This window comes from Orycteropus afer, unplaced genomic scaffold, assembly GCF_000298275.1.
Source record: "Orycteropus afer afer isolate SDZICR_OR568_19922 unplaced genomic scaffold, OryAfe1.0 scaffold00347, whole genome shotgun sequence".
Taxonomy (NCBI): domain Eukaryota; kingdom Metazoa; phylum Chordata; class Mammalia; order Tubulidentata; family Orycteropodidae; genus Orycteropus; species Orycteropus afer.
In genome coordinates, this window is record NW_006921934.1 from 3,405,440 (window position 1) to 3,419,125 (window position 13,686).

The following is a 13,686-nucleotide window of genomic DNA, read 5'->3' on the forward strand; positions in this document are numbered from 1 at the left end:
CCTAATCCCTGTACTTGTGGGTATAATCACATTTGGGAACAGGGTTGTTATGCTAATGAGAGCATATAATTTTTCCAGTTTAAGAAATCGATTTGTATCATTAGCTTTGAATTACCTTGCATTGTCTTTCCATTCTTCTTCCCATAATAAGTAGTGTGAATTTTGTGCTCATCTTTATTATTAATATAATATAATCACACACACATGCATAAGCAATATATTGTATGATTTTACATATTTTTAAATTTTACAGAAATAAAGTCATACTATATTCTTCAGTGACTTGCTTTTTTCCTCAACATTATGTTCCCAAAATTCATTGCCTTGAGATTCATTCCTTCACATTGTGTTCCTAAATTTTACCTTCCACTTTGCACTTTCATTCATATTAAAGTGTATGGCTACAGTTCATTCACTATACTGCTGTATGACAGTTACATGAACATCACACAATTTACTTACCCAGTCTATTGAAGGAAGTGTGAATTGTTTCCATTTTTGCTCTTGTAAGCATGGATGGTTTGAATACACTTGTTCATTTCTACTCATGCACATTTGTAAAAATTTCTAACATATATGCCTAGCATTGAGTTTTATAAACTATGTTAGCCCAATAAAAATTGAATTATATATTTTTCACAAACTAGATGATTTTATCCATCAAAATTGACACAAGAGAAAATGTGACTATTCTGAAAGTTCTTAAATATTTTTTAAAAAACTAACTTCTTCCCACAAAAGAACCAACAAGCTCAGACAATTCTGAAGTTGAGTGCTACAAAAACTCTAAGGAATATATAATTCTAATCCTACACAAATTTCAGAGATACAGAAAGAATACCCCTTAGTTCATTTTATAAGGTTCAACTATTCTTGATACTAAATCAGACAAGAGCAATATAAGAGAAAAAAATTTACAGGCCAATCTGAGCATGAACATAGATGCAAAAATTCTAAACTAAATACTAGCAACCAAATTCAGCAATGTATAAAATATATTAACCTTCTTCAAGTTAGACTTATTCAAGGAATATAAGAAAATTAGAAAATTATATGATTAGAAAATAATCATATTATTTTTTTTAAAAAAAGCATTATACCGTGGAGTTTAAAGTTTTAACTTACTCAGAGAATTTTGTCTTTTTCCTCAGTTTCTGGAGGATAATCTCTAAAACCTTGGAATTACCTTAAGGATTTAAGTGTCTTTGACAGGGACTCCAGACCACACCTAACAGGTTGTGCTGATGAGGTGACTCTGAGTGAGGACTGATCCTAGCCTCATGATACTGCCTCATAATGATCATCCCATGATGATGTGACCAGAATGACCCACCTCATGATGACCACCTCATAATGGCAAAAATCTTCAATAAAAGTTTTGGACACTGATTATCTATGAGCTTATTGGTTGGCTAAAGACATCTGCTCTCAGGAGGGTGACACGTCCTCTTCCACAGAACCCTCCCAGACTGATCCTGATTCTTTGTGCTGATCCTGAGTTGTATCCTTTAAAATAAAGCTGTAATTGTAAGTATAGTGCTTCTGTGGGTTTTGTGAGTTATTCTTGTGAATTATTAAATCTGAAAGAGTAGGGGGAGCCAGCAGGTCAAAAGTAATGGGACCTGGAAACCTCTGAGCCTATAGCTGGTGTGGTAATTAAGGTTAGATGTCAATTTGGCTGGGCCTGGTTTGAGTGGCTGGGCAGTTGGATGTAGTTTTCCCCATGATGGCAATCAACTCTCTGGTGGAATCTGCTGTGCGCAACTGAGTAGCTAGCTGCTTTAGGGATGTGATCTGCTTCCAGTACATAAGGAGAAGCTTTGAGAAAGGTCTCTGAGCTTTTGGCATGCTTGGACCCTGCATGTAGCTAGGGCATTGTTCAGCAGCCTGCTATATTGTCTTTCTGCCGATCTTGGGACTCTTAATGGACTTGAATCAATGGTCTGCTGTGTGGTTTGGTAATATCTGGACTGTGTCTTTTTACTTGTTCACCTTGGGTTTGTCAGCTTCAACAGCCAGTAGCTGCCTGAGTGAAAAAAGCTTCCAGCTTCAGTGGGCCAGGAGCAACAGGCAGAGCTGAAGCCCAAGGTTGAGGGGCTTTCACCCAGCCTCGAGAGTCTGGTACTTTGAACTCGGACTTCCAGCCTTCAAAACTTTAAGAGAATAAACTCCTATTTGTTAAAGCCAACCCATTTGCGGTATTTTCTGTTAAAGCAGCACAAAGTAACCAAAACAGCTGGTATCCTGAGGGTGTAAAGGGAACCCCTGAATTTGTAGCCAGCAGGTCATAAGTTAGAGGAGCCATGGGTGCTCCCAAGCTTGATCTTGGGCCAACTTGGCAGTCAGGAGAACTGTGTGTTTTAATGGGTGAGATTTGACCTAACTTCAAGTGATTAGGGTCAGGAGAACAAGTGCTGCATACATAGCTGGTGTCAGAACAAAAGTAGCAGAAAAGTGAAAAAGTGGGGATTATGATTTATGTTGATTTATATCCTCAAAAAATTGTTCAACAAAATTGAACATCCATTTGTGATCACCTTAGAAAACTAGGAAAAGGAAGGAACTTTCTTAACTGAATAGAAGAAGACTTGGTGATGCAGTGGTTAAGCACTTGGCTACTAACCAAAAGATTGATGATTCAAACCCACCAGCTACTGCATGGGAGAAATATGTGGCAGTCTGCTTGCAAAAGGCCTTATAGCCTTGGAAACCCAATGGGGCAGTTTTACTCTGTCCTATGGGGTCCCTATGAGTTGGAATCAACTCAACAGCAATAGGTTTTATTCTCCAACAAATGAAATATTTATTAGTGAAACAGTGAAAGAATTCCTCTTAAGATGAAGGGCAAGATACCTGCTATCACTACCCTTATTCAAAATTGCTTTGAATGCTTGAGCCTGTGCAACAAGGCAAGAAAAAAAAATTAATAAACAAAATAGGCATTATTTGTAAAATATGTGATTTTCCACAAAGAAACTATAAAGGAATCTACAGATAAATTTTCCTAACTGATATGACAATTTTGTAACATGGCTCAGAGTCCAATTACTTACAGTCATAGATTTGATATGTCATCATGCCCCATCTCATATGAAGGGTCATATGGAGTCCAAATAATAAGTGAAGTACTGGTGAAGGTCCATATCACAGTGGGTCCACTCTGGACCTACATGGTCACCATTTCTTTGGTCCTGAGCATACAACTGGAATATACACCCTTGGTAGTAGGCATATTCTTGACATTACTTTTTTGATCTATGAGGTAAGAGTTATAACATTATAGGAGGATAAGTGGAAGTCTCTGGAAATGCCCCTGGCCCATGCCAAAATGCTAAATTAAAAACAATGTTATGTGCTGGAGGGTAGGAAGTATCGTAAAATAGTACTAGTCTTCAATGTCTGGCAGATGCAGAGAAGTCCATTGTTATATCTTAATTTAATTCACCAGTATTGCTCCTGCAAAAACAAGACAGAACCTGAAAAACCACAGTAGACTACTGTATCAACATAGTAGGAACCCAAATTGTAACCATTGTGCTAAATGTGGTATCTTTGCTAGAGCAGATTAAAACATCCTTAGAAAATAATATGTGACTATTTAGCAAATGTGTTTTTTTCCACACTTATCAGAATGAAGGATGCAAAATGGTCTGGACTGGACAAAAATATACATTTGCAATTATACCCCAGAGCTATGTTAACTCTCACACTCTCTGTCATAACATAATCTGCTGAAATCTAGACCATCTGGATGTCTACACTGGTTCACTATGTTATTGATGTGATGATAGTCAGATAGCAAGAAGAGGCTAGCATGTTAGAGGTGTTGGTAAGACATGTGGAGTATAAAGGGCAAGAAATATACTTAATAAAGATTTGGGAACTGCTATGTCAGTAAAAATTTTAGGGGTCCAGTAGTCTGAAGATGCCAGGACATCATCTCCAAAGTAAAGGAGCAATCCTTGCTTCTTGAACTCCTCCACCTCCTCCAAAGTAGACAACACAACTCTTGGTAAGCTTCTTCAGGTTCTGGAACTAAAATATATTCCATACCTGAAGCTAGTTCTCTGACCCATATGTTGGGTGACATGAAGGCTGCCAGCTTTGAGACCCAGAGTAAGAAAATTCTCTGCAGTTGGTATGGGCAATATGACTCAGAAGATGCTATAAGATATTAGAAATATCCATGTTGGAAAAACTACCACTCAATGGTCAGTTTATTATACTGTGGTTGCTTGCATGTACCTGTGATGTTGGAAGTTATGTCAACAGTATTTCAAATACTAACAGGGTCACCCATGGCAGACAGGTTTCAATGGAGCTTCCAGATGAAGACAGACTGGGAAGAAGGATTTGACCAGGTCCACTTCTGAAAATATTGGCCACTGAAGGCTTTATGAATAGCAGAAAAAACATTGTTGGATATTGTACTGGAAGATGAGCCCTTCATGTTGGGAGGCACTCAAAATACAACTGGGAAAGAGTTTCTCCTCAAAGTAGTGTCAAACTATGTCATGGACGAAGTAAAATTTTTGGACCTTCATTTGCTGATGTGGCATAACTCAAAATGAGAAGAGACAGCTGGAATCAATCATTAATAATCAGAATGTGGAATGCATGAAGTATGAATCTAGTAAAATTGGAAATTGTCAAAAACTAAATGGAACACATAAAGATCGATATCCAAGGCATTAGTGAGCTGAAATGAACTGGTACTGGATATTTTGAATCAGACAATCATATGGTCTACTATGCTGTGTTTGATAATTAAGGTTGTGTATCAACTTGTCTGAAGTGTGGTCATTCCCATGATGAGATCGGATGTAAGATAGTTACCTTCATGGTAGGATATGCTGTGAACAGCCAATCAGTTGGAAGAGAGTTTTCTCAGGGGTGTGGCCTGCTTCTAATGTGTATATGGACATCCTAGGAAAATTCTCAGACTTTCTGTTGAATCTGGAGTCTGCATCTAGCTTATCATCATCTGGTTTTTGGACCTGAATCAGTGCCCTGCAATATTGCCCACTGATCATGGAATTGTCACCTTTGTAGCCTGTGAGCCAGTAATCTGCTATTGTACTTGCCTATCTTGGATAAGTCATCTGCCAAAGTCAACAGTCTGCTACACTGCCTGCCAATCTTGGGTTTGTCAACAGCTGCAGCTACATGAGTAAGGAAAAGTCTCCAACTTGATGTTTGACCCATGAACTTGGGACTTGCCAGCCTCTTCAACTGTGTAAACCATTTCCCTGAGAAAAATTTCTCTCTCTCCCTCTCCATATATATATATACCAAAAAATAATAAAAAAAAAAAAAAAACCAAACTCATTGCTGTCGAGTTGGATCTGACTCATCTGACCTCTCCTTGAGTTTCTGAGGTGGTATCACTACAAAAGTAGATTGCCCAAACTTCCTTCTGAGCAGTGGCTAGTGGGTTTGAACCACCATCCTTCTGGTGAGCAGTCAAATGCCTTAGGCACTACACCACCAGAACTCACTTGCTTGCTCTCTCTCTCTCTCTATATATATATATATGTATATATGAGCTTTATGCATTTTGCTTCTCTAGAGAACCTGGTCTAAGATACTGGGAATGAGAAATCACATTCATCATCAAAAGAACATTTCAATATCTAAGGGACTTCCCTCAAGATGGTGGAATAGGCAGACAAGCTACCCAGACCCTCTACAACAAAGAAAGGAGAAACCAGTTGAAACAGACACAGAGGATAATCCTGGAACCCTGAACTTCAAAGGAAAGGGTAAAGAAGTAGATGAAATACCAGCTAGTAGAAGAAACTGAATGAAAACTGCAAATAAGGAGACAAATGGGACTGTGGGCTGTCAACTAGCCTGATGGTGCTATAATTTTTTAATATAATTGGCTCCACTTGCTGAGGACTTCATAGGCAACCACACTGGTGGCTGGTGATGAGAAAGGTATGGGATATCCTTGATTCTTTTGTACCCCACACCCTCCTGGTGAATAAATATCTGGCCACTCCCCACCTGCACTCACTTTCTGGACTGGCAAGAATTCCATCCTGGACTGTAATTCCTGCTATCAGCTTCCTCTGGGCAAACAGGAATTGGTGCTGGGACTAGGCACCCTAGTACAAGCCACCATTATGGCCAGTAGGGACTTCTTCTGAGACCAGATACTTTACACACAACCACCTTTTGAGATGGCAAGAACTTTTTTCTTGTTCTAGGCACTCTGACCCCAAAAATCTTCTGGGCCTGTGGGAACACATCTTGGCTCAGGCTCCCTGCCACCAATTGCCTTCTTGGTAGACAAGAACTAGTTCCAGGATCAGCTGCCCTACTCCCAGCTGCTGTTTGGACTGACAGGAACTTTCTCTGGGATCAGGTGCCTTATAACCAGCTGTCTTTTGGGATGGCAGGAACTTTTTCTGGGAGCAAGGACCCTGTCCCCAGCTGCTTTTTGGGCCAGTAGATATTCCTTCTAGAACCAGGTGGTTTGCCCCCAGCCAACCAGCAACAGCAGACAACAACTGATGATTAACACACCTGAAAACATTACCAATAAAACAACCCAGATATATAAATATTCAAAGTAAAATAAGTTTGTTGTTGTTGTTGTTATGTGCCGTAGAGTCAGGCCCAACTCATATCGAACCCTCCTTGGGTTTCCAAGGCAGTATCACTAAGGAAGTAGGTTGCCCCATCTTCTTTCTGAGGAGTGGCTGGTGGGTTTGAACTGCCAGCCTTTTACAAGACTATAAACAGGGAACCAGAGATATCAATTTGTAAATGAGGGCAGCTACAATGCAAAGAGAGGGAATAAATAGTGTAAGTACAGAACTTCCAAATGGAGAGGAAGTCAAAATGATTTTGAGATAAGATGGACTGTTTTAAACTTGGGAAAATAACAAATCACAGGGGAACATCAAAGAAAATTAATAAAACTTCTCACCAAAATAAAAAAGAAGAAACACAAATATTTAGCAAATTCTAAAATAATACCAATGAAGAAAATGATTTTTTTAAAAAAATTCAAAAACAAAATGAGCTCAGCACAGAAAATTACATATAGTTGTTGTTGTTAGGTGCTGTAGAGTCATCTCTGACTCATAGCGACCCTATGTACAGAACAAAAAACTGCCTGGTACTGTGACAGCCTCACAATACTTGCTATACCTGAGCCCATCATTGCAGGCACTGTGTTCATCCCTCTCTTTGAGGACTTCTCCTTTTTCATTGATCCTCCACTTTGAGCTATCTACTTCTCTAGTGATACTGCCTCAGAAACCCAAGGAGTGTTCACTATGAGTCAGAGCCGACTTGACAGCAGTGAGTTTCGTTTTGGTTTTTTGACCCTCCACTTTACCAAGCATGATATCCTTCTCCAGGGAATGGTCCTTCCTGACAACATGACCAAAGTAGGTGAGAGGAAGTCTGGCCATTCTTGCTTCCAAGGAGCATTCTGGCTGCACTTCTTCCAGGACAGATTTATTAGTTCTTTTAGCAGTCCATGGCACTTTCAGTATTCTTCATTAACATAACTGAAAAGCATCAACTCTACTTTGGCCTTCCTTATTCATTGCCCAGCTCTCGCATACTTGTCAGGTGATTGAAAATACCACGGCTTGGGTTAGGCACACCTTAGTCTTCAAGAAGACATCTTTGCTCTTGAAAGAGGTCTTTTACAGATTTGTCCAGTGCTATATGTTGACTGATGTCCTGACTGCTGCTCCCATTGATGTTGATTGTAGAACCAAAAAATATGAAGTCTTTGACAACTTCAATCTTTCTCCATTTATCATGATGTTGCTTATTGGTCCACTTGTGAAGATTTTTGTTTTCTTTACATTGAGGTGTAATCCATACTGCAGACTGTAGTCTTCAATCTTCATCAGTAAATGCTTCAAGTCATCCTGACTTTCAGCAACCAAAGTTGTGTCATCTGTGTTTAATGAGGTTGTTAATGAGTCTTCCTCCAATCCTGATGCCACATTCCTCTTCATATAGTCCAGCTTCTCAGATTATTTGCTCAGGATACAGACTGAATAAGTATGGTGAAAGGATAAAAACCTGACACACTCCCTTCCTGATTTAAACCATTCAGTATCCCCTTGTTCTGTTTGAAAGACAACCTCCTGGTCTATGTACAGGCTCCTTATGAGTACAATTAAGTGTTCTGGAATTCCCATTCTTCCCAATGTTATCCATAATTTGTTATGATCCACAGAATCAAATGCTTTTGCAGAGTCAATAGAACACAAGTAAACATCTTTCTGGTATTCTTTGCTTTCAGCTAAGATCCATCTGACATCAGCAATGATAGCCCTCTTTACACTTCCTTTTCTGAATCCAGGCTTGCATTTCTGGAAGTTCTCTGTCAGTATACTGTTGCAACCATTTTTAAATTATCTTCAGTAATATTTTACTTGCCTGTAATATTAATGATATTGTTTGATAATTTCCACATTCTATGAGATCACCTTTCTTTGGAATGGGTGCAAATATGGATCTCTTCCAGTCAGTTGGCCGGGTACCTGTCTTCCAAATCCCTTGGCATAGCTGAGTTAGTGCTTCCAGCACAGCAACTATTTGTTGAAACATCTCAATGGGTAGTCCATCAATTCCTGGGGCCTTGTTCTTCACCAATTCCTTCAGTACAAGTTCAACTTCTTCCTTCAATACCATTGGTTCCTGATCACATACCACCTCCTGAAATGGATGAAGATTGACCAATTCTTTTTGATACAGTGACTCTGTGTATTCCTTCCATCTTCTTTTGATGTTTCCTGTATCATTCAATAATTTGCACATAGAAACTCTCAATATTGCAACTCAAGGCTTAATTTTTTTCTTCAGTTCTAAGTGTGTTCTTCCGTTTTAGTTTTCTAACTCCAGGTCTTTGCACATTTCATTAAAATAATTGACTTTGTCTTCTCGAGATGCTCTTTGAAATCTTCTGTTCAGCTGTTTTATCTTGTCATTTCTTCCATTTGCTTTAGGTACTTTCCATTCAAGGGTAAGTTTCAGAATCTCTTCTGACATCTATTTTGGTCTTTTCTTCCTTTCCAGTCTTTTTAATGACCTTTTGCTTTCTTCATGGATGATGTTCTTGATGTCCTTCCACAATTCCTCTGGTTTTTGGTCATTGGTATTTAATGCATCAAATCTGTTCTCCAGATAGTCTCTAAATTCAGGAGGAATATAATCAAGGTCATATTTTGGCTCTCATGGTCTTTTTTTAATTGTTTCCAACTTCAACTTGACCTTGCATATGAGCAGTTAATGGTCTGTTCCATAATCAACTCCTGGCCTTGTTTTGGCTGAAGATATTGAACTTTTCTACCACCTCTTGCCACAAATGTAGTCAATTTGATTCCCGTGTATTCCATCTGACAAAGAGCATATGAATAGCTGCCACGTGTGTTGTTGAAAACATGTATTTGCAATGAGTAAGTTGTTGGTCTTGCAAAATTCTATCATGCGATCTCCAGAGTTATTTCTATCACCAAAGCCATATTTTCCAGCTACTGGGAATTCTGCTTTGTTTCCAACTTTTGCATTCCAATCACCAGTGATAATCAACACATCCTGATTGCACATTCAGTCAATTTCACACTGCAGAAATTGATAAAAATCTTCAATTTCTTCATCATTGGCTTTGGTGGTTGGTGAGTAAATTTGAGTAGTATTTGTATTAACTGGTCTTCCTTGCAGGTGTATGGATATTATCCTATCACTGACATGACTATATTTCAGGATAGATCTTGAAACATTCTTTTTTTATTTTTTTTTTAAGAATTTGTTTTACACTCAACATTACATGTACTTTTAGTTTCAAGCCTCGTTTACCTTGCCCAACCCTAACCCAGTCTCCTCCCCTCCCTACCAGTAACCCTCTCCCTGTGCCCCTCATAGTTACGCACTACTGTTTGTCCTGCATTTCCTCCATGTGAATGTTGCCCCACTTGTGCCCCATGGTCGATTGCTCCAAGGGATGCATTTCCATTAAGTAAGTGGGTGCATCACCCTGGGTTGAGTGGTCTGCATGTACATCTTGTTTACTATGGGCTGAGACCCAGTCCTTAGGAGTAAGTTTTATTCCAGGCCCAGAATGTACCCCAGGGCCATAGTATTAGGGGGGGGTGTCTCACCAGACTCCACCCAAACAGTAATTCTGGTCATTATTGAGTTTTTGGATTTTGTTCCACGTTTTTCCTCCTGCTCTATCCAGGATCTCCAGATTTGATCCTTTCTTGAGTGACTGGCATTGGTAGCTGGGCACCATCTAGTTCTTCTGGTCTTGAGGGCCATTGTGTCCTAGGGCTGACTGCTTCCAAATGCCCTTAGTTTTTTTGCACTCCTTCTGACAATAGGAGACCATTAGCTTCATCTTAGATGGCTGCTTGAAAGCTTTTAAGACCCCAGTCACTACTCACTGATGTAGGATGAGGAACAAGGCTTTCAGGTATTTTGTTGTGGCAATTGAGTCTGGTGTCCCCCAGTACTATGGTCCTAAGTTGGTAGATCCATTGGATCTCTCTACCAGTGTCTGAGTGTCTGTGAGGGATTACTCTGTATCTGTCTTCTATTGTTTCTGTAAGGATTGCAGATATTTTGTATCATTGGTATCTGTGCGAGATTAGCCTGCACTGAATCTATCCTTGGTCTAGAGTATACTCCTGTTCACTGACCCCCATCGAATCCTCTCAGATGTTTATGTGTTTATCCATAGCCTGGTGTTTCGTGTTAATGGTGATGCAGTATTGTGGCACACTGGTTGGTATTAGCATCTGTCGTCTATCTCCTATGTGCACAATTCAGTATCCTCCCTTTTCCTAATGTTATCATGGTGGTCACAGACCCTTTCCATACATCCCTCCCCTTACACATGTCAGTGTGTGGGCCCCAACTGGCCTGATATTAATCCCTTCCCTTTCCTCCCCACCCCGGTAACCTACAAAATGAGTTCCCTTTCCCAAGCAAACCCTTCTTTGTCTTTTTACAGTAATGGGCTCATACAGTACTTGTCCTTCTGCGATTGACTTATTTCACTCAGCATAATGTTCTCTAGGCTCATCCACATTATGAGATGATTCACGCATCCCTCATTGTTCTTTAATGTAGCATAGTATTCCACTGTGTGCATGTCCCATAATTTGGTTATCCACTCATCCATTGATGGGCATTTAGGTTGTTTCCATCTCTTTGTGATAGTGAATTGTGCTGTGATGAACATAGGTGCACATATGTCTGTTCATGTGCTGCCTCTCACCTCTTTAGGATATATTCCTAGTAATGGAATTTCTGGGTAAATGGTATTTCTATTTTCAGTTTTTTTAAGGAAATGCCATACCATATGCCACAATGATTGTACCAGTTTACAATCCCACCAGTAGTGCACAAGAGTTCCAATCTCTCCACAACCTCACCAGCATTTGTTATTTTCTGTCCTGTTGAATTTTGCTATTATTGCTGGGGTGAGATGATATCTCATCATTGATTTGATTTGCATCTCTCTAATGACTAATGGCACATAACAACAACAGCAACAATGATTAATGATTGCAAGCAATTTCTTGAGTGTTTGTTGGCTGCCAGTGCATAATCTATGGTGAAGTGTCTGTTCAAGTCTTTTGCCCATTTATGAATTGGGTTGTTTGTCTTTTTGATGTTCAGGTGTTGAAGTTTTCTATAGATTTTGGAGATAAGTCCTTAATCAGATATGTCATAGGCAAATATTTTCTCCCAATCTGTAGGTTCTCTTTTTACCCTTTTGACAAAGTCTTTCGATGCACAGAAGAGTTTAATTTTTAGAACTGCTGTATGGAAAGTGAATTTGCTCTGTAAATCTTCACCCAAATCACAATAAAAAAAAATTTAATTTTTAAAAGGTCCCAGTCATCTAGCTTCTTTTCTACCTGCTTGCATTGTAGGTTATGCTTGATAGTCTATCTATGCCAAATACTAGGGCCCCCAGATTTGCCCCTATTTTGTCTTTGATGAATTTTATAGCTTTGGGTTTTAAATTTAAGTCTTTGTTCCAGCTTGAGTTTGTTTTCGTGTATGGAGTGAGGTAGGGGTCTTGTTTAATTTTTTCTGCAAGTGGATATCCAGTTTTGCCAGCACCATTTGTTAAAGAGGCTGTCTCTTCCCCATTTAATGGATTTTGGACCTTTGTCAAAGACCAGTTGCCAATAGATGCATGGGTCTATGTTTGGACTTTCAATTCCACATAGTTCCATTGGTCTATCTGTCTATCATTGTACCAATACCATGCTGTTTTGACTATTGTGCCTGTATGTTATTGTTTTTGTTACACGCCATTGAGTTGGACCTGACTCATAGCGACCCCTCCTTGGATTTCTGAGGTGATATCACTACAGAAGTACATTGCCCAACCTTTCTTCTGAAGAGTAGCTGGTGGGTTTGAACGGCCAGCCTTCTGTGGCTGTATAGTAGGTTTCAAGATCCGGGAGTGTGAGACCTCCCACTTTGTTCTTCTTCAGAAGTGCTCTGTTTATCCGAGGTCTCTTTCCTTTCCATATGAAATTAGTAATTGGTTTTTCCATGTCCTTAAAAAATGTTCTTAGTTTCTGGATCAGGATTGCATTAAATGTGTAGAGTGCTTTAGGTAGTATTGACATTTTCACAATATTCAGTCCACCTATCCATGAACAAGGTAGGTTCTTCTATTTAGGTAGTGCCCTTGTTGTCTCTTGTACCAATGTTTTATAGTTTTCTTTGTATAGGTCTTTTGTGTCTCTAGTAAGGTTTATTCCTAGATATTTTATCTTTTTAATAGAGATTGTAAATCGTATTGTTTTCCTTATTTCTTTATCAGAGGACTCTTTGTTGCTGTAACAGAATCCAATTGATATTTGTATGTTGACCTTGTATCCTGCCACTTTTCTGAACCTCTCTATTAGTTCCAGTAATTTTTTGTTGCATCTCTTGGGTTTTCTATGTACAGGATCATATCATCTGCAAAAAAAGATAGTTTTAGTTCCTCTTTGCCAGTTTGTATGCCTTTTATTTCTCTTTCTTGTCTTATTTCCCTGGCCAGGACTTCCACTACAATGTTCAATAGAAGTGGTGATAGAGGGCATCCCTGTCTGGTTCCCATTTGTAAAGGGAATGCCTTGAGTCTTTCTCCATTAATAATGATGTTGGCCATTGGCTTTGCATATATGCCTTTTATTAAGTTCAAGAATTTCCCTTATATCCCTGTTTTGCTAGAGTTCTGAACAGGAATGGGTGTGGGATTTTATCAAATGCCTTTTCTGCATTGATTGATATAATTATATGGTTCCTTTGTTTTGTTTTGTTTTGTTTTGTTTATGTGGTGGATTACATTGATTGTTTTTCTAATGTTGAACCACTCTTGTATACCTGGTATGAATTCCACTTGGTCAGGATGTATTATTTTTTTGATATGTTGTTGGATTCTGTTGGCAGGATTTTGTTGAAGATTTTTACATCTATATTCATGAGGGGTATTGTTCTGTAGTTTTCCTTTTTAGTGCTGTCTTTCCCTGGTTTTGGTATTAATGTTATGCTTGCTTCATAAAATGTGTTTGGGAGTATTCTGTCTTTTTGTATGTTCTGGAATAACTTGAGTAGTATAGGTGTCAACTCTTCCCTGAATAATTGGTAAAATTCTCCAGTGAACCCATCACAGCCAGGACTTTTTTTTGTGGGGAG